The sequence below is a fragment of the Aptenodytes patagonicus genome, chromosome 16 (assembly GCF_965638725.1).
Source record: "Aptenodytes patagonicus chromosome 16, bAptPat1.pri.cur, whole genome shotgun sequence".
In the NCBI taxonomy this organism is placed as follows: Eukaryota; Metazoa; Chordata; class Aves; order Sphenisciformes; family Spheniscidae; genus Aptenodytes; species Aptenodytes patagonicus.
Genome location: NC_134964.1, coordinates 2,113,797 through 2,132,954, shown reverse-complemented (window position 1 = coordinate 2,132,954; position 19,158 = coordinate 2,113,797). Strand labels below are relative to the sequence as shown.

Genomic DNA, 19,158 nt, shown 5'->3' with positions numbered 1-19,158 from the left:
AGCTCATTCATCATTATTCTGAGCTGTAATCGTGAACACCCTTGCTCATTAATTATACATTAACCTCATTCATGACTTTTAATCTATAATGGGTCAGGATGTTTAAAAATAATTAAATAAGAATGTGCAATGGTAGTAAGGATAATACCTGTACTGGAGTTTAGGACATCTGACTGCAAATCAAAAATAGGTGATGCTGAACAATTAAATGGGAAATAAAACAAAAACAAGAAAGGAGACGTCTTCCAAATCTCCAACCTTGCATTTAGAACAGTATTAGCTTTAAAAGATTCCCAAAATATGCAGCTTGTAGGCTTCTGACTTGTTTATTTTAAACTTACAAAATGAGCATGAGTTTTCAAAGCAAGGAAATACGATCTGCTGTACGCAGATTAGTGGATCAAACTGTTAGGCACTAGCTGATAGAATAGGGATGGGTTCTTGACAATACTCAGACTCTCGTCTGCTGGTCGAACTGCCAATGGTCCCATTTGGTGGGTGCGTTTGCTGGGTGGACTGCGCTGACTGCGGGAGACGACACTGTTCTCAGAGCACACTGTGTTCCCACAGGTTGCTGTATCCATCTCCTGGAGGTTGAACCAGTTCTCCGTGGGTCTTCTAACCTATGCAGTGGCTCGATTTCCAAGCAGCCTGGGATGAGAGCAATCCTCTGAATCTGTCAGTTCTCTATGCTGAATATTGGATTCAACAGAGGATTTACCTCTGTGTTTCCAGCACTGATAATGTTTTAATTCTGAAATTACCATATATTGTTTCTTCCTATAATTAAATGAGTTTTCACATCACACAGCACTGGGGCACCTTGCTTTCCAATATCACAAAGGACTCTTCACATTGTGGCAGTTGTCTGCAGTAAGCTGAAAGTGCCAAGGTTTCCAAAACAGGCTTGAAGCAGAAATAAAATTTTACACCCAAGGAAGAATTACTACATGCCACAAAACATTTCAAGCTAAAATAATGTTTCATCAAAGATTTAGGGAACAAGGATTAGTTTTTTAAACCTAGCGAAATCAATGAATCTTATATCCCATATACTGCTATACATTATGTTCTGAGATACGTTTCACTATGCTAACTCAAGGCTGTTCTAGTGAGGTTGCTTCAAAGAAAAAACCCTCAACTGAGAGCACATTTCGCTGACCTAGTTTAGAAGAACTTGTGAAACCCACCAGCACAAGGATTCCCAGGAAGGTGGTCAAAGAATATTACACTGCCTGTGAAGTACTTAATGAATTTTAGAACAGTATATTATGGAGTTCAATAATGATAAATTACGGAGCCTCAAATATATACAAAGGATTTACCTTAAAGAGAAAAAACAGAAGAATTTGTCCCAGCTGTAAGTGGATGCCATTTGAAGTAGCCAGACTATGCTTTATTATTCCCAGAGAAGCTAAAAAACCTTCATAAATCATTTTTGACCACATCCAGGATTTTCAAAGGACTCCAAGCAAGTTAGGGCTAGTATCTGGTGAACTTCGATAGGGGCTGGGTACCTAACTATCTTGGAGCGCTTGGAAGATCCCTGTCTCTTTGAACAGCTGGATTCTGCTCAGCTCTAGAAAAATACATGTATTTCATAGCGCTGAAATACTCGGTAGGATTTTAACCTTAAAAATGTCCAAATGCAAGAGTAGGTGCTTAATCTGATTGCCTACTGAGTTTAATAGGGCTCTGCCTATGGCATTAAATAACAGTACCTTTGTGTAAGCCACTGGTTACCGGTCCCTGTTGTGTGGCATCCACAGAGGTGGGGGGTGTTAAAACCCACCTACATAGCCCTGCTCTTCTCCCTCCACATGCTCATGCTTTTAACTCCAGACATCTCCAGGGCAGGTTAGCCAAGGTAGTCATCATCACATATTTACACTTATAAACCACCTTTTATCTGATGATCTCAATGCACTTCACATCCATTAATTAAACTCTAAGGGCTTGGTAATAGGTTGAGATGAATATTTTCTGCTGTCCCTCAGGTAAAATAGCAATTTCGCTTAAGCATGAGCAGCAATTGGCTTTAAACCTAGAGAATCTGTTTTTATGAGCAATCACAGAGCCATATGTAGTAAAAAGTATGATTACGTGGGATGGACTCAGTTTGTGCTGAAATGGGAAAGGAGATTACTTTTTCATTCAAAATACCTTTACTGTAATGTATTTCTTTCTTAAACTAAAGTGAGCATATTGGGCTATTTATTCCCAAATGGAATTCCAGCAATTGGGGTTACTGAGGATTTAGTGCCTGAAATGTGTTTTTTTCCTTAAATCTGTTTCAGAAAATCCTGTTCCACATGTGATCAGAATCATAATTAAAGGACTTCTCTGTATATGTAATGCTTCCAAGTTGACACATCTAACCATGCATTTGGGCAATGTAAAATCAATCCAGTATCAGTAAAGCAACAGAAGTCTTTTTTTTTTTTTTTTTTTAAGGGATGTTAGTTCACACCTTATAAACCAGCTCTAATTTCCATTGTCGGGGTATATTGTCTTCCACTCAGAATTCCGACTTGAGGTGCGGGACCAATGAACAGAAACTCGTAAAGGCAGAATTTCCCCTCTGTGGGCACCATCAGTATTTTAGAAAAGAAAAAGGGTGCATCCATAAAGAGGAGGAGCATTTTCAAACTTTCGGTCTGCATGAAAAATAACAGAAATCGTATCTTAAAAATAAAAGGCCGTATTTGAAAGCATAATTAAAGGGATAACATGTTCCAAGCCCCAAAATGTCATCCCTTCTCTGTGCCTCAGTAGCCCCTTCTCTAAAACGCACATCATGACAGTAGCCTGTTCGGTGAAACCCTTCGGTACCACCCGGTAAAAAGCGTCATCCAGAAGCTCACTTACTGTTATTGAAAGTGAACATGAGTAATTGTTTCAGAGAAAATGACAGACTTCCACAGAATCACTACATCCTTCCAGTCTGAATCCTGCAACACCGAAAAGATATTCCCTTCCCATCCCGAGACCACACTTAGACCAGCTGTGACCTGTTAGGCATGAACAGCGTAGCAGCGATAGTCATTTCAGCCCATCTACTTGTATTTCTTCTGTTTGAATACATAGCTCTTTTCTTAATTATTTCTGACTTCTCATCCAGCATGCTATAAGCTTCTTATGAAGAAAAGAAAATAAATAATTCAACTTCCACTTATTCCAGGAGGAGACTGGCTGTTCTAATCTATCCTTAGAGAATAAACAAGCTAGCTGTTCGCATACAGCTTATTAGAGTATGACAAATAAACATGTGCATGATATTGCAATGACAATAAGGATGGGGAATACCAGAACTGTATTTTGGGCTGGAATCTGAGGCTGGGACCATTTCCAGTTCCCTCCCAGGGGCTTGAAAGTTTGGTTGCACTTTTGCCTGTAGCTGCAAGCCAGAGACTGGTAACGAACGCCAGTGCAATAAGGAGCGAGAAAGGAAAGATGGAGCCAGAGAGTGTGTCAGAGCGTGGATTAATTCCCCATTGCGAGAGCGCTCCGGGCGGCTTTGTGCAGTGCGTTTGGAGAGAGCTCTCAAATGAGTTAAAAGTCTGATCAAGAAACACGTTTCCTTGGCCACGCAGGAGCGAGACTGTCCGTTTAGGGTTTAGGGTAGTCTGTTGGAAATATTTATGTGTTAGGGGAGCACGCTGGGAAAGCTTCTGCACCTGCTTTAGAGAAACCTTTCAAAACGCGTATTACTTGCTGCCTCCAGGAATGTTCCTGTTTTACTTGGAACGTGTGGGATTAAACATTTGAAGCAGTTTTGGACCAAAATCTAAGTTTTCCCCTTTCCCAGGCATGGGGTCTGTGAGTCTCTCATGCGCCTTGGGAGCCCTGCAGAGCTGCAGAGCATCAGCCTTGCAAGGAGATCGGGTTTGGCACTGAAGGCTGCAGCTCACTTCCAACACCACCGGAGCAATGGGGGCTGTTGTCCTCACTTGAAAATGTTTCAGTAAAACATAAAAACTTTGGATGCTTTCCTCTGAAACAGTAAAACATGCAATTGGATTGGAGTTGACTTCATCCACAGGAGATATCTGACAATCTTTCTTGATGAGAGAGAGCTGCACGTGTCACCAGAGAGAAAGATAGAGTGTCTGAAGAAGAGGAAACCATCCATCTTACCACCCTGACCTTTCTGACAGTCAGCTAGTAGTATGGGCAGAGCTCCACAGATCACTTCAAAGTTTATTGCTCTGTTAGTCCTCTTTGATTGACAGATCACCTAATGGATAATAAATTACTGCCCTCCACTCGGATTGGGGGCTGCCTGCATGTTGCTAACGCTGATTTTTCAGAACTTGCTATCACTCACTCTCTGCTTTTGCAATTTAAAGGGATGCAAGTTCAGAGACAATAAATAAATATAGAGGACTGGGATTTCAAGGGTACGTGTGGGAAATTAATAGCACGGCGCCCTCTGAATTTCAGTGTGACACAGGCTCCCACATCCCTCGGGTCTTTTTAAAAATCTTGCACTTTACTTTGTGCCTGCTGCAAACCCGGTTGCCTCTCCCCCAGGCATCTGGGGGTGGGAGAGCGAAGCCCCGTTCCTTGGCCCTTCCACAGCTCGGGGGCCCACACCAGGGTGGTAGGGGGGCTCAGTGGGATGCTTGCCTTGGGTGCCCGCCTGAACCAGAAGAGAAAACGTGCTCTGCAGTGAGATGAATCTGAAGAAACTTCACCCAAAACCAGTGGTGCCTCTGCCAGGATGGGGCCCAACTCTCAGCTTTTACTTAATTCCAGTCACAGTGACTTGCTTTGGCACGTGAGCAAGCGCAGAGCAGAGACTGAATAAAGACCTCAGGGTTTTGCCCATAAAAAGAAAACGAAGTGGAAACGCCTCTCTTGAGGTTGGAGAGACCAGGATTTGTTATGGCTGCTCTGGGTCACCGAGAGCGCCGCGAGTCAGCGACGCTTTCCTCAAGAGCTGCTGTCAGCCCCGTCACTTCCATTAGTTCTGCCACATGTCAGGATGCAATTAAAAAAATGTCCCTCTTTCACACTCACCTTCGGGACCGGTGGGCTTGTCGCCAGCGCTGGGGATGAAGCGCTCCAGCTGCTGGTCCCACCGGTACCCGCGGTGTGAATACCACAATGTGTAAGCTAGAAAAAGCAACAGAAAAGCTCAATTCTCACACGGGCTAGGTTTTCCAAAGAGCTCTGTGCAGATGGAGCAGGACATGTTTAAATGCATTAGCAAACTGTATTCCCTAATCCCAGGGCATTGCTTTCCTGAAAGACTCGGGGGGGTGGAAAGGCTCTGACTTTAAGCAGTGTAATTTTGCATGTAATTTTGCACAGCTTTCCTGAAGGCAAAGGACCTTCCTCCTGTGCCAGGGATCTCCCCTAGGCACCGTGGTCGGGGTGCTGTTGCTTAATGTTCATACGTGCCTGCGATACCTTTAGGTAGGACTGGGGAGAAGGAAGCACCTGCATAAATCTAAAGAATTTGGGGGTCAAAAGAAAAGATGTTCCTCCCCCCAAAAAAACCAACACACTCGCCTGGATCCAAACTGGTGCTGATGGAGCTACACCATTACCCCTGGGCACAGGCAGCTTCTCTATATCTCCCTGTCCCCGCATTTTCTAGGGTTCTTGCATGATGCACCAACTGTTTTGAGGCTTTCATTCTAAATTAGCAAATTAAAAGCACCAACCGCAGAGGCACCATCAGCACGGCAGGTAGCTCCCGCAGGTTGGGTCTGTCTTTTCTGGCAGGTGCTTGTCTTTAGTCCCAGGGTCGTTCCTTTTCCCTACACTCTGAGTTTTCCCTCTCATTCCCCCCAGCTCCAGCCCCCGGTCTTTGATACCAGCTGCCATCACCATTTCACACATTTTCAGACACAGACTCGGGCACTCTCCGGGCAGTGAGCTTGGGACGGAGGTGCTGACCTCTCATCTTGCTGCCCCGTGGCATCCCAGTTGCTCCTTTTAGCCACCACTAGATCTCTTAATTCTTCATCCATGAAACTGTAAATTTTGGGGACAGACAACATCTTTCATTGCTTTTGTGAACATTTGCATTTCAGAAAATCTAGCCCTGTGGGATTTGGTGCATGTCTGCATCTCCAGCCCCTACGACACTGCACATACTTAAGAGCTTTCATTATATGCACTCCTTTTCCCTCTTGACTGAGGGAACAGTGAGACCTTCAGAACATGTTTATTTATTAAATCTGTGTTACTTGTTCCTATAACATTTATTTTTCTCTCTCTTTGGAAAGCACAGAAGTTCAACACAGGCCCTTAGAAACACAGCTGCTGTTATTTTGCAGCTGGGTGCTACTATGTGGAGAGCATCTGAAAAGGGAGGCTTGAACGTAGGAAATTAGATGCAAGTTTACATCACTGTGGAGAACAATATATGAAAAACTTGAGATGTAGATTTTAATCCAAGATTTTTAATATCAATATTTCATCCTGCAGCCTTTACAGTTGAATGGAGGTTTGGAAAAGTCGATCTATGTACAGATCCGTGGAGGACAAGACAGTATTTACTCTTGTTTCTTTCTCAAATGACAGTAAGCCTGGTGGGTTACACAACATAGCCCATCTTTATATCCTCAGTTTAGGAATGTGCTATGGCTGTTCAAGAGAGCATTTGTGTACACCAGTGAACTCTAAGTGTAAGCTGAATGTTTAGCACATATTTCAGTGCTATCTTCACAGCAGGGTCTATAGGCAGTGTGTTCCCTTTACCCACGCTTCTTACATTTCTGCATCCTTATATTAAAGCTTATGGCTTAAAACGAAGGGAACTATGTTGCTTCATTTACCAGTATCAAATATTTTTACTGAGAGTAATTGCTTATCCGGAATTTGCTTATATAAGAATTAAACACGGTATTCCATTAAAATATTAAAAATATCTTTCTATAGCTCTGCTCTCTCCACTTCTCCTCTAATGTTCAGAATCACATAAAATAGTAATGAGCATACATAGCCTTCTGCTGTTTTCATAGACAAGGCAGTAAAAGAGACAGTTGCTGTTCCCTTGAGTGCTAGCCCACGAATCAGAAAGTCTAATCAGCCGCAGCGTCTGACACACTAGATAGCCCCTGTATTTCATTACTGTTATATTAAAATCTTTCCTATTTGAATTCTGTATCCTCTGTGAAAAGGAGAGAGAGGTAGAAGAGATAATCAAAAGAGGGCAAGAAGAAAGGACTTAAAGAAAAGTAACTCTCTCTTAACTACCCCAGCCTGATGCTTTGGAATTCTGTTTCCAGTGCAAGAGCTGGTCTCAAAATACCGGCAGCAAGTACCTGGCATGCTGCAGCCATCGTACACCCCCGGGGCTGCTCTGTAAGAGTTCAGCTTTAGTGGCCTGGGTAAGACCAGGCGCTGGCTGGTGGTTCTGCCTTGCAGCAAATGCTCAGTGAAAAGTAAATGAGCGATGGTGTTTTTCACTGCTGGCCCACACCGCTTGCCTACTGTGTCTGCGCCTGCAATTGAATATTCAGGGCTCCCTTGGTTAGGTCCGAGGCTTGCAGAGGGGCAGACGTTCTGAAGCTGCACCGTGGGTCAATGCAAAGGCAGTTTTCCTGGGAGAATCTGCTGCTGGGTGCTGCCAGCCTCTGACTGTCCACAGTGTGGAAGATGCAGCATCGCTGCAGCCTTGCCAGCAGTGAGGCTGGTGTGCAGGTTTCATAAAAGCAACATCTTCCGACGCTCTCAGAAATAGGAAGCGCCTCTGTGCGTCAGTCCACACTGATCTGTAAATTAGGCTGTGACAAAACAAATTAGATTTAATTTTGCATAGCTGTCCAATGGCATTACTACATGTGTTATTACATAATTCGTTGAATCAATAATTTGACTTTGCATGCTTGCATCTTATGAAATTGAGAAAGATCAGTTCAATACCTGTAGGCAGTTGCTAAGAGTGGCACAGATATATATAATGTCGAACAATAGATGTCACTGTTATGCCAATAAAAATGGGTTATATTTACAGTTATTGGTAGTTTCAACCTCCATTGCACAAAGCTGCTAAGTCAAAAGCGTAAAGCCAGGGCACTCACTCACACATGATACTTTTTTAAACATGAATCCTGCACCTCCTTGCGTTTTTTCATCTATCAAATTACGCACAAAAATTCTGGAAGATTTTAAAAGCCAGTTTAAACAAAATAAAAAAGATATTTTCCTATAGCTTTATGCAAATTGGTCAGGCAAGAATAGCACCACTACCCAAAAGTTACCATGAGTGGGAGAAAAAGAAAAAGGTTTGTGGGAAGCGTAACTGAGGAAATATCAGAGGTGGAAACATTTCTGCTTAGACTTCTTTCATTCAAAGGGGAGGGTGGTGTGTTTACTCTCCTCTCCTTGGAACGATTACATGGAGGATGGCACGTATGAACTCACCAAAAGGGAAGGACCAGGTTATAAGCAGTCGTTTGTTGAGAGGCAAGAAATGAGGGAGAGGCATCGCAGGCAACATCCCACAGCAGCAGAAGATAGGGAGAGTCTGCAGAAGGAGGGAATAAGTATCCAAGCGAAGTTTGAGGTCTAATGTCCTATTTCAAGAGGTTCTTAACGCTGCTTGAAATTAGTATAAAATTATGAAAATCAGACTGCGAACACCATAAAAAACTCCGGACCGGCATGGTACCCTTTTGCTCAGCTGTAAGCAAGACCTGTGCAGAGTCAGCTCTCAGGTGATGAGCAAAACCAGTGAAGTCTAACAAAGGAGAATGAGTTTAAACATCAATTTCAGGACAAGACACAGAGGAAACCAGGCAGGTTATTACACAGCAGCTGTTCACCAGCTACTGTTCTATTCCTCAATATCAAGAACACAGTACACCGAGAGAAAACGTCTGTGCTCAGTGGTTGTAGGAGCCTATTTGCAGCCGTAACACAAGAAACAAAACGCTTCTTTGTGACCAACTTGTTTTAGCCAGAAAAAGTGGACAAGCGTTTCGGTGCACGATGCTGTCATCAGCCTGGCCCCAGTCAGTCGCGAGGAGGAGGTTCCTGCTTTTTGTGCTTCTTACCATGAGTTTGGAAGACATAAATTAATTCAAGCAAAACCTAAATCTATAAAAATAAGAAAAGCCACATGGTAGATTTTCATCAAGCCTCTTTGATCCAGAATGTGAAGGAGACCAACTCTCATTTCTGGATAGACGACACCTGAACTGCACACACAAATAGGTGTTCTTTCAAACAAAACCGCCAGTGTTATGTACATAAATGCCAAACCTTTACCATGCAGATTTGATCACACCTACTCAGTAAAAAACCCTCCAGTATTACAATGAGGAGGGCAGCTCTCTCCATCCAGTCCAACGCCTGAGGGAATCGCCAAGAATTTTCTTTCTAGTTTGCAGACAAGACTGTGCTTGCTATTTGGACAACGTTGTGATGATGCGGATTTAAACATTTCGGTGCTTATTTACCTAACTGAAAGTTTTGCATGTAAACAGGATCCTTACATCTCAGCTTTCCTCTTCTCTGGTGCATTTTTTCCTCTTCACTTGAAATCATCTCCTTGCATGTCACATCCCAGTCTCTTGCTGAGGAAATGATTAGGAGGTCACAAGAAGAAGAATGACTCAATATAAAAGCAGAAACAAGAGAAAACTTCAAGGAACAATCTGAGGAACAACAACATTGTTTCCATCACATATTCCTTGTAGCGTTGAAGGAGCGAGAGAGGCAGAATACCAGGTGAATTGCTTCAAAACATAATGTCTTTCAACATACCCTATGAGATATTACCTGCTTCTGTAGAAAAATAAAAGGAAAATGATACAAATACCTCGTAAATCATAGCTGAGGTGCATATTTCAAAGATTCACAGGCTTCTGGTACAAAGTACGAAATGGTATGGTTTGCAATGTAATGTTGCCTGATAGCACAGAGGAATTTCAGCCACAGGCTTTCAGCTTGGGAAATGTAGGTATAAAAATTCAGCATTTTACATGTACTTTCACAGCACCCAGATAAAGCATGCTCCTGGACACAATGACATCGAAAATGCAAAATCTTAGCATCTGTGAAAGTACAAATATTGATGTGCATCACTAAACATATGTTGCTGACTAAAGCTATTATTAGCGACAACAGTCATTCTCTACTCTGGAAAATCCCAGTTGCCTTAGGCTTTGTCTGAGCAGAAAACCAGAGAAAAACCTGAATAAAACCTTGTGAGTCAGCCTCATGATAACAGGCTGAGCTGTAATACTCAGATAATAATAAAGCCAAAAATACAGGGCTAAATTCAGCCATGCTTACTTGATGCTAAATTGAGCAAATTGCATACCGCCTGCTGCAGAGGCAGTACCAGAAGGCGTCTTGTTCTCCCAGATTGTCTTTGCAGGGTACAGATTATTTTGATCCATTCATTGCAGCTCCCATTTTGACTGACACCTCAGAACTGAACTGGAAACTCCAGATGCTGCAGTTTGGGAAGCTGGGCGCTCCTGCTGGGGTTGAACCTCACCCGTTTCCTATCGCACAACGCACACAGCTAGCAGATCTTGCGCCTGCCTCTTCCACCCAGCTCTCCCCTTCCGCCCTCCTACATCAGCATGGGGCCACCTCCTGTCCTAGCTGCTGCGCGCTGCAGGTGAGCTCTCCTAAAACCACATCAGGCTGGGGGTTTTCTGGGCCCTGAGCTCAGCCCTCTGTATCGTTCCCCTGGACTTCCACAGAAACAGCCAAATAATGATGTCTTCAAATGGTCAACGAACCACCTGGTTATCAGAGGTGTTGCGGAAAGGGGTTACCTTTGCACAGGCCTGATGACAAGTGCCTGAGCCAGGAAGGTTTAAGCAGAGTTGTACTGCCAAAGTCAAGCTTTTAAACATCCTATTTCTGGTTCCAAAATTCACGAGATTAACTTTCTGTAAATACTTTTTTTCAGCATGGTCTTCCAGCTTAGAAGCATTTAGATTGTACCTTTCCAAGTTTTTTTCTGCTACCAAGAAGTCTAAAAGATTAATTAACCCCCAGAAAAGTACGATTCTGACAATTAAATAATTCTAGAAGGTACAAGAGGAATGAAAAAAACTATATTTTGTGAGACAGGAGAGCTGGCAACGCTGGCAGAAATTTTGAAAGGAAAGATTATAAGATGCACGCAACAATATTACTGCTGACTGCCTGGTATGGAGAGTCACAGCTAGAAAGGCACTTTGAACGGGAGGAGTAGATGGGAAGGCAAGTGGGTGTGAGAGCAGAGGGCAAAGCAATTGAATGTTTCAAAAAACTAGTGGATGAATCAATTATATTTTTCAGCTGACGCACATGTTATGAGTTGAACTGTCCTGACTTTAGAACGCAATCTGGCCGCTGTTGTTAAAGACAACAAAAAAAGTTTTTACAAATATATTAATGACAAGAAGAGAGCCAAGGAGAATCTCCATCCTTTATTGGATGCAAGGGGGAACATTGTCACTGAGGATGAGGAAAAGGCTGAGGTACTCAATGCCTTCTTTGCCTCAGTCTTTAACAGGCAGACCAGTTATCCTCAGGGTACTCGGCCCCCCGAGCTGGAAGACGGGGACGGCGAGCAGGATGAACCCCCTGTAATCCAGGAGGAAGCAGTCAATGACCTGCTATGCCACCTGGACACTCACAAGTCTATGGGGCCGGATGGGATCCACCCGAGAGTGCTGAGGGAGCTGGCGGAGGTGCTCGCCAAGCCACTCTCTGTCATTTATCAGCAGTCCTGGTTAACGGGGGAGGTCCCGGAAGACTGGAGGCTTGCCAATGTGACGCCCATCCACAAGAAGGGCCGGAAGGAGGATCCGGGGAACTACAGGCCTGTCAGCCTGACCTCGGTGCCGGGGAAGATTATGGAGCGGTTCATCTTGAGGGCGCTCACAAGGCATGAGCGGGACAACCAGGGGATCCGGCCTAGCCAGCACGGGTTCATGAGAGGCAGGTCCTGCTTGACCAACCTGATCTCCTTCTATGACCAGGTGACCCGCCTAGTGGATGAGGGAAAGGCTGTGGATGTGGTCTACCTGGACTTCAGCAAGGCCTTTGACACTGTCTCCCACAGCATTCTCCTAGAGAAGCTGGCGGCTCACGGCTTAGACAGGTGGACTCTGCGCTGGGTCAAAAACTGGCTGGACGGCCGGGCCCAGAGAGTTGTGGTGAATGGAGTTACATCCAGTTGGCGGCCGGTCACGAGCGGTGTTCCCCAGGGCTCAGTACTGGGGCCGGTCTTGTTTAATATCTTTATTGATGATCTGGATGAGGGGATTGAGTGCACCCTCAGTAAGTTTGCAGACGACACCAAGTTGGGTGGGAGTGTTGATCTGCTCGAGGGTAGGAAGGCTCTGCAGAGGGACCTGGACAGGCTGGATGGATGGGCCCAGGCCAACTGTATGAGGTTCAACAAGGCCAAGTGCCGGGTCCTGCACTTTGGCCACAACAACCCCATGCAGCGCTACAGGCTTGGGGAAGAGTGGCTGGAAAGCTGCCTGGCGGAAAAGGACCTGGGGGTGTTGGTCGACAGCCGGCTGAACATGAGCCGGCAGTGTGCCCAGGCGGCCAAGAAGGCCAATGGCATCCTGGCCTGTATCAGAAATAGTGTGGCCAGTAGGAGTAGGGAAGTGATTGTGCCCCTGTACTCGGCCCTGGTGAGGCCGCACCTCGAATACTGTGTTCAGTTTTGGGCCCCTCACTACAAGAAGGACGTCGAGGTGCTGGAGCGTGTCCAGAGAAGGGCAACGAGGCTGGTGAGGGGTCTGGAGCACAAGTCTTATGAGGAGCGGCTGAGGGAACTGGGACTGTTCAGCCTGGAGAAAAGGAGGCTGAGGGGAGACCTCATCGCTCTCTACAACTACCTGAAAGGAGGTTGTAGCGAGGGGGGTGTTGGTCTTTTCTCCGAAGTAACAAGCGATAGGACGAGAGGAAATGGCCTCAAGTTGCGCCAGGGGAGGTTTAGATTGGATGTAAGGAAAAATTTCTTTACTGAAAGAGTGGTGAAACATTGGAACAGGCTGCCCAGGGAAGTGGTGGAGTCCCCATCCCTGGAGGTATTTAAAAGACGTGTAGATGAGGCGCTTAGGGACATGGTTTAGTGGGCCTGGTGGTGTTGGGTTGACGGTTGGACTCGATGATCTTAGAGGTCTTTTCCAACCTCAATGATTCTATGATTCTATGATTCTATGACTGTTTGAGGGAGCATATGGGCATTCAGTTGCTTTAGGCTGAGGGAATTCAAACCTTTGAGGACTGCACAGGGGGAACATGCAAGAGTTGGAACAAGCGATGAGGAAGCCTAACAAGAAGTTCAGCAGAGACCGAATCAAGCTATGGAGGCACTGCAGCGCTGCTCTGACAAAACATACTGGCAAACACTAGAGAAGTGTGGAAAAGAAGAATATATTTTACAGCCAAAGCTGTTCCAAGCTCAGAACGAGGAAGGTAGCAGCTGGAAAATTAGACCAACGTATACACATCTGTCTGTCTGTCTATCTATCTATAGTTGCAATGGGAACTACCATCACTTGTTGACAGAGGAGGTTCTGAGTGTCTATGTTCAGTCCTTGTGAAACACTGAAGACAAGCAGAGGAATATGAAGTAATGGGGGGGGGTGTGGAGCTCCTAGGTATAATGTCTCACTAGCGATGAAATCTCCCCTAGAAATGACACAGGTAGGAAGAGAACAGATTTAAATCCTTGCAGCATAACGGAATAGCATGTTCTGCTATTTATGGTTAATATTCAGTATTATGGTTAATTATAGCCATTTATATGTTTTATTTATGGTTAGCAGTATTTATGGTTAATTATCAGGCGCTAAATGATTAGATTAGCCAGGTTCTATTTATACAATGGTTGCTTTTCTTGTTCATTCAGCTACAATCAGTTATAAACAAAAATGCATCCCATAAAAGTGTTTCAGTTGTTTAACAGGCTAAGTGAATGGCCGACCTCACTATAATTAATTAGGGATCTTTATTTAATTGAACATTCACGGTCACCAGAGCAATGCAAACCTAAAACCCAGCACACTTATCTGATTCTGGTTTCATTACAAAGACATGCCTTGGCCAGTAAAAATTAGAATGAATTTTCATTAAATCTGTGAACCTTTATGGGGTGGGCTCTGTGGACACATGTAAACATGCTTAAACTACATTTCCAAACCCAAAATACAAAGGGGTATTCTGTGGCTACAAACTAATGGAAACCAGGCAGAAGTCATGCTTAAAGTCCAGGTAATAGGAAGAAGGGGTTCTGCACTCTATACATACACAGGATTTATGTTTAGAAAGCAAAGGAAAATGTGTAACTGAAGATCATCAAAAGAGGAAGAGGTTAATCAACATTTCACGTAACCACAAAAAAGGGAAAAAAAAGGCTAATTTAGTTAATTCCTTTTGCATCTGCTTTAGAAAGCAGTAGGGTGTGCTCATGAGTCACCTTCTGAGCTTAGTTACAAACGGCCTCCTGAATGTGAGTATAAACAAAGAGAGAATAAAATTCATTTTCCTACTCACTGCAAACCATCCCGCCCTGATAGGACTTTGTTCCAGCTCATTAAAACTCTGTTTCTAGAACTGTGCCCAACTCAATTAATTCACAGCCCTTTTTACCAAAACAGTTCATGCTCATGATTTACAGCTAACGCACGGCCATAGCATGTGAACAGTGGGAACTTAGACCTGGAGTAAGGACCACAGGCAGCCAAAAGAGTGAATCTGTCACATGCCTTGTGTGGAAAACACTTCCTACGCCCACCTAAAAGGGAGCCTGCTAGACTGTCCCAGGCAAGGGACCGTGGAGCCACTGTGCTTCCACATACTGTACCCCATGGTGGGGTGACCTGGGCTTTACGACCTGCTGCCCCACTATGTCCAGCATCTCAAACGCAAGAATCCAAGAGAAATGCTAAGGAAGGAACCCCAAAGAAGTTTCTTTTCAGAACGGAGAAAACCCTTTCATGGTAAATCCCCGCTGGAAACAGCACACTTTTATCTTAATCTGGCAAGCAGTACCTATGTCTCATTGCATCTCTGACCACTACGAGCTGCTGAAACTAGGAATACCAAAACAAGCAGGATGACAATAAATAAATGCTTGTAAAGCGCACTGAAGCTGAAAAGCACGGCATATTATTACTAGGAGATGACCAGCATTTAAACAATGTTTGGTGTCTCATAATTTCATCCCTGAAAACAAATTTCTGGCTTGGTTGAAGGGCTGCTGAAGTTCTTCCATTGGTTTCATCAGACTTCAGTTCAGATGTTTAAAATGTTCACTAGCATAAACTGGTGGATGGGACCAACAGCCAGAGAGAGCTCAGACAGCATGAGGAAATGGAGGATTATAATCAATTAATTAGGTATGATTTATACCATTTAATTTCTTCCACTTATTAGTTATCCTTTCAAAATTTTATACTAATTAATTTCCAAATTGAATAATAAGCATAGATATGTGCCTGATGCTTTAACCTCTCTACCAAGAGCAGTTTTTGCAGGGTTTCCCATCAGGGTTGATGCGCCAGTCTGGGGCTGCCGCTCCCTGCGTGCCGCTATCGCGCTGATATGCACTATCAGATGGTGCTTTGTTGGATGCAGCTTTTCTCACCCTTTGATCTGGCAAATTTCCTCTCATCAGGCCTCTGATACAGAGCACTGACTCCCCTGTTTCCCTCTGCAAACCTTGCAGGCGTATCTTCTCCCCACCGGCCAGGCAATTGCTATGATCTTTAGTCTGATTTTTACGAAGGCAGGTTCTAGCATCTTTTTCTTTTAATGCCTCATGAGAACATAGTTAAGAAAGAAAGATAGAGAGGGAGAGAGGAAAAAAGTGAGCTGATGCTATAAAAAAGCCACTGCTTATGCCATGACAAAATAACCCTCATTTCCCAAATGTATCGTGCTCAGAAATGACGGTGCTTTGCACTCTAACGCCTTTTTAAATCACTCGAAATGCCTCCTACCCTGGGAACGCGACTTTACTTTTGGTGCAGTTTCACTCAACCCTGGAGCAGGGCCCATCTAGGGAGGTACATACGTGTGTGTGTGTGTGTGTGTATTACAGGCATCAGGAGGAAACCTGCCCAGATGAGGTGAGACACATTTTCTGTAAATTCTTGCCTTTTCCTACAGGTTAGATCCTCACAACTGCACAATTTTACTTTCTACAGTGAAAAATACCTGGAAACAACTCTACTATTTTCCTACATGTGTAACCCACTATTTAAAAAAAAACCAAAAAAACCCAGAATATCTCTGCAGACACTATTTGAGATTTTTTAAACATTCGAGTTGTTGAGCAGTTGATGCAGTGGTATCATAACAGATCTCATTTTGCAGCAGTTTCAGGGTCCAGGGGTCTCCGGCACAGCTTACAGCGTACGGGATCTCTTCGTGCAGCTCTGGTTGCTGCTCTGTTCTTCCTTTCAAAGAGCTGACCGGAATAACCTGACTTTTTCTTGGATCTTGCTCAGGATGCCAATTTTTTGACCCAGGACTGATTCAAACTGTGCAGCGTAAAAATCTACATTGTAGTCTATTTCCCTAGCCACTTCTAAGAATACTTTCAACCATCGCAAAGATTCTGGATGCTCCTCCATAAGCATTTTCTCATCCACCTCTTTTCTGTGTTTTCCCCCGAGCGCTGAAAGTAAATAACTGGGGCGACACTTCCTTGTCTGCCTGAACCCCAAATAGCTGTAACTCATCTGTCCTGGGACAGTTCTGAATAGTCCAGGGTTTCTTCATGTCTTTCAGCCCATGTGGGAACCTGAACACCTCCTGACAGGGTTGTCCAAGGGAATTTAAATTCACCACCAGCTCCTTCACGCGGTTGGCATACAGTAGGGTGTTAAGGGTGTGCTTGCGGGACCTCATTCCTGGAGAGATAGTGGCAATCATGCAGGTACAGTTTTCCCCTATAAATGAGTCCCTCAGGTCCTGGGTGAGTTTGCTAGCCCTGAATGGGGTGTGGGCTCTCTTACGCCGCAATGCCCCAATAGACTCCTTGAGTGCCAAGGAGGCACTTTATTAATATCTTTATAAAGATATAACAGACTTTTATTAATATCAGCCCCCTCCAGCCTTGTTTGCCTGCCTGCAGTGGAGATGTCAGCTCCTCGCTCATTCCCAGCCAAATCAATCAGGGAAAACTTGGCATAGAGATGCCCTCTCTTCTGGAGTATGATCTGGAAGATGGCATGACTCCGGGAGGAGTGAGTGTTGGCAGAGGTCTTGCCTGACATGCGACACTTACTACCCGTTTCAATTAGCTTGATGACATCTTCCACGCTGGTGACTTCTTCCTCCCACAGCCCCACCACTTGGATCTGCTGTTTACCGTCTTCCAGCACGCTCAGCCTCTTCTTCCAGTTCAGAAGGTCAAACACTTTGCTCCCATAAATCTCAAAGAAGGCCCCATAGACTCGAAGCTCCAGTTTCTGGTAGCTGGGGTCCTGCAGCCTGCGGAAGACATCCTCGGCGGCCAGGATGTAGATCCCTTTGGAGGACTTAGAGTCCTTGATAGAGAAACTTGGGCTCATGGTGTGTGTCTTGCCACTGCCTGTCTGGCCACAGGCAAAGTGGGTAGCCATGCTCCCCTGGAAGATGGTCTCCACCAGGAGCTGGGTGGTGTGCCTGTACACCAGCTCATTGGTGGCACAATCATTGAAGGCATGGTCAAAGCAGAAGACCTGGTTGACCAGGTACCATGTGAGGTCCAGCTTTTGCTTAGCTTCACGCACCATCACCATGTCCTGGCAGGGCACTGTCACAACATCGAAGTCGTTGAGCTCAGTCTCCTGTTGGTTCAGCGGCCACTTCTGAACACACAGGCAGATGCGATGGGGCCGGCATGGTGTGGTGGCCCGCAGTGCCTCGCAGTCCAGGTGGCTGCAGCACTTCTGGATCAAGGCCATCACATCAGTCCTGAGGTGGAGTGAAGCAGTGGCCTGCTGGGCTTGCTGCTCCCCCATCTCCAGCTGCCGGTGTTCCCGCTGTTCTCGCAGCTGCACACATGGTGATGTCCACCTGGGTCTGCAGCCCCTGGAGCCAGGCTGCGCAGCCACAGGGTCCCTGCTGTCCCCAGATGGCTTCTTCACTTTGATGGGCTGCTATTCACTCACCAGGCTCCGGTCCCCTTTTGCTGGCAGTGGGGCCTCCATGCTGGTCGTGGATGTGCTCCTTGGGCCCAGGTGAGGATTGAGGGCAAAGATGAGCTGGAGATCCACCTGCTTGCTCTTGTTGGCCCCTTTCTCGAGCCACTGCACAGTGATGCTGGAAGTGCTTTCATGGAGCTCCGTCACCAGTGCTGGGTGGATGCGCCCATTGCTGCGCTTGATCTCCATGTAGGTGCCCAACTGGATGTGCCCAAACTCCCCAGCCATGCTGTCCCTGTGCCCTGGCTGCAGCTGTGGGGTGGAGGTGCCCCCCTGGCTGGGGCAGGCAGGGCTGGAGCTTGCCCCTGGCCGCGGGGGGTCCCATGGGGCTCAGCGCTGCCTTCGCCCGGCACCGTGTCACAACAGCCCGGGTGGCCCCCCTGGGGGGCTGTGGAAGGGGGTCAGCTTTAAGGTTGAAAATACATGTGTTTTTAATCAGGTGCTATGGGTGGGAGGAACATATAAAGCTGCCATCACCTGAAAAGGCCTATTTGAGTGTCCAGGCTGGCGTGCAGCTGCTGTGACACATTGTGCCTAATTAGATCAGTCACGTTGCGTTAAGCTAATGCCGATGACACAAGAATTTATAGCGGTGACACAAGCGCAGAGGCTCAAGAGAGCCTTTTCGTCCTGCAGTGACCACACAAAAATGCAGAAAACAACATGTTGTTTTCAATTACCTTGAACATAAATTTTGAATTCTTTTAAAAGGCTTTGCATGCCTTGAAATCCTGCTTGAGAAAAAATGGGCTTAATAGAAAATGAATGAAAAATAGAGTTGCAGTGTGAGTACAGTGGGTACATCTGCATCCACAACGAAGAATTTGATATCATTTTGATCACTGGAACAGCTGATGATATTTTTAATCCCTTTCTGTAATGCTCTTCAGTCATCTGGATTCCTGAATAGAGAATTTAAAAGTTCTGGCTACAGGAGAATCTTTTTAATATCTTGGCTTACATAAGATTTTTGGTTCATTTTGGCAGGTAGATTCAGACATTCAGTGACGAGGACTGTTATTTACAAAAATAT

General features: G+C 45.2%; 1 protein-coding gene and 1 pseudogene across 2 annotated transcripts in view; both read right to left on the bottom strand.

The window, feature by feature from the left end:
- The window catches only part of TOM1L1 (target of myb1 like 1 membrane trafficking protein), a 583,218-nt gene that overhangs the window by 241,799 nt on the left and 322,261 nt on the right, over window positions 1–19,158 (bottom strand). The gene's annotated exons all lie outside the window — the stretch shown is intronic.
- Window positions 16,341–18,353, bottom strand: LOC143167829 (kinesin-like protein KIF2A; annotated as a pseudogene).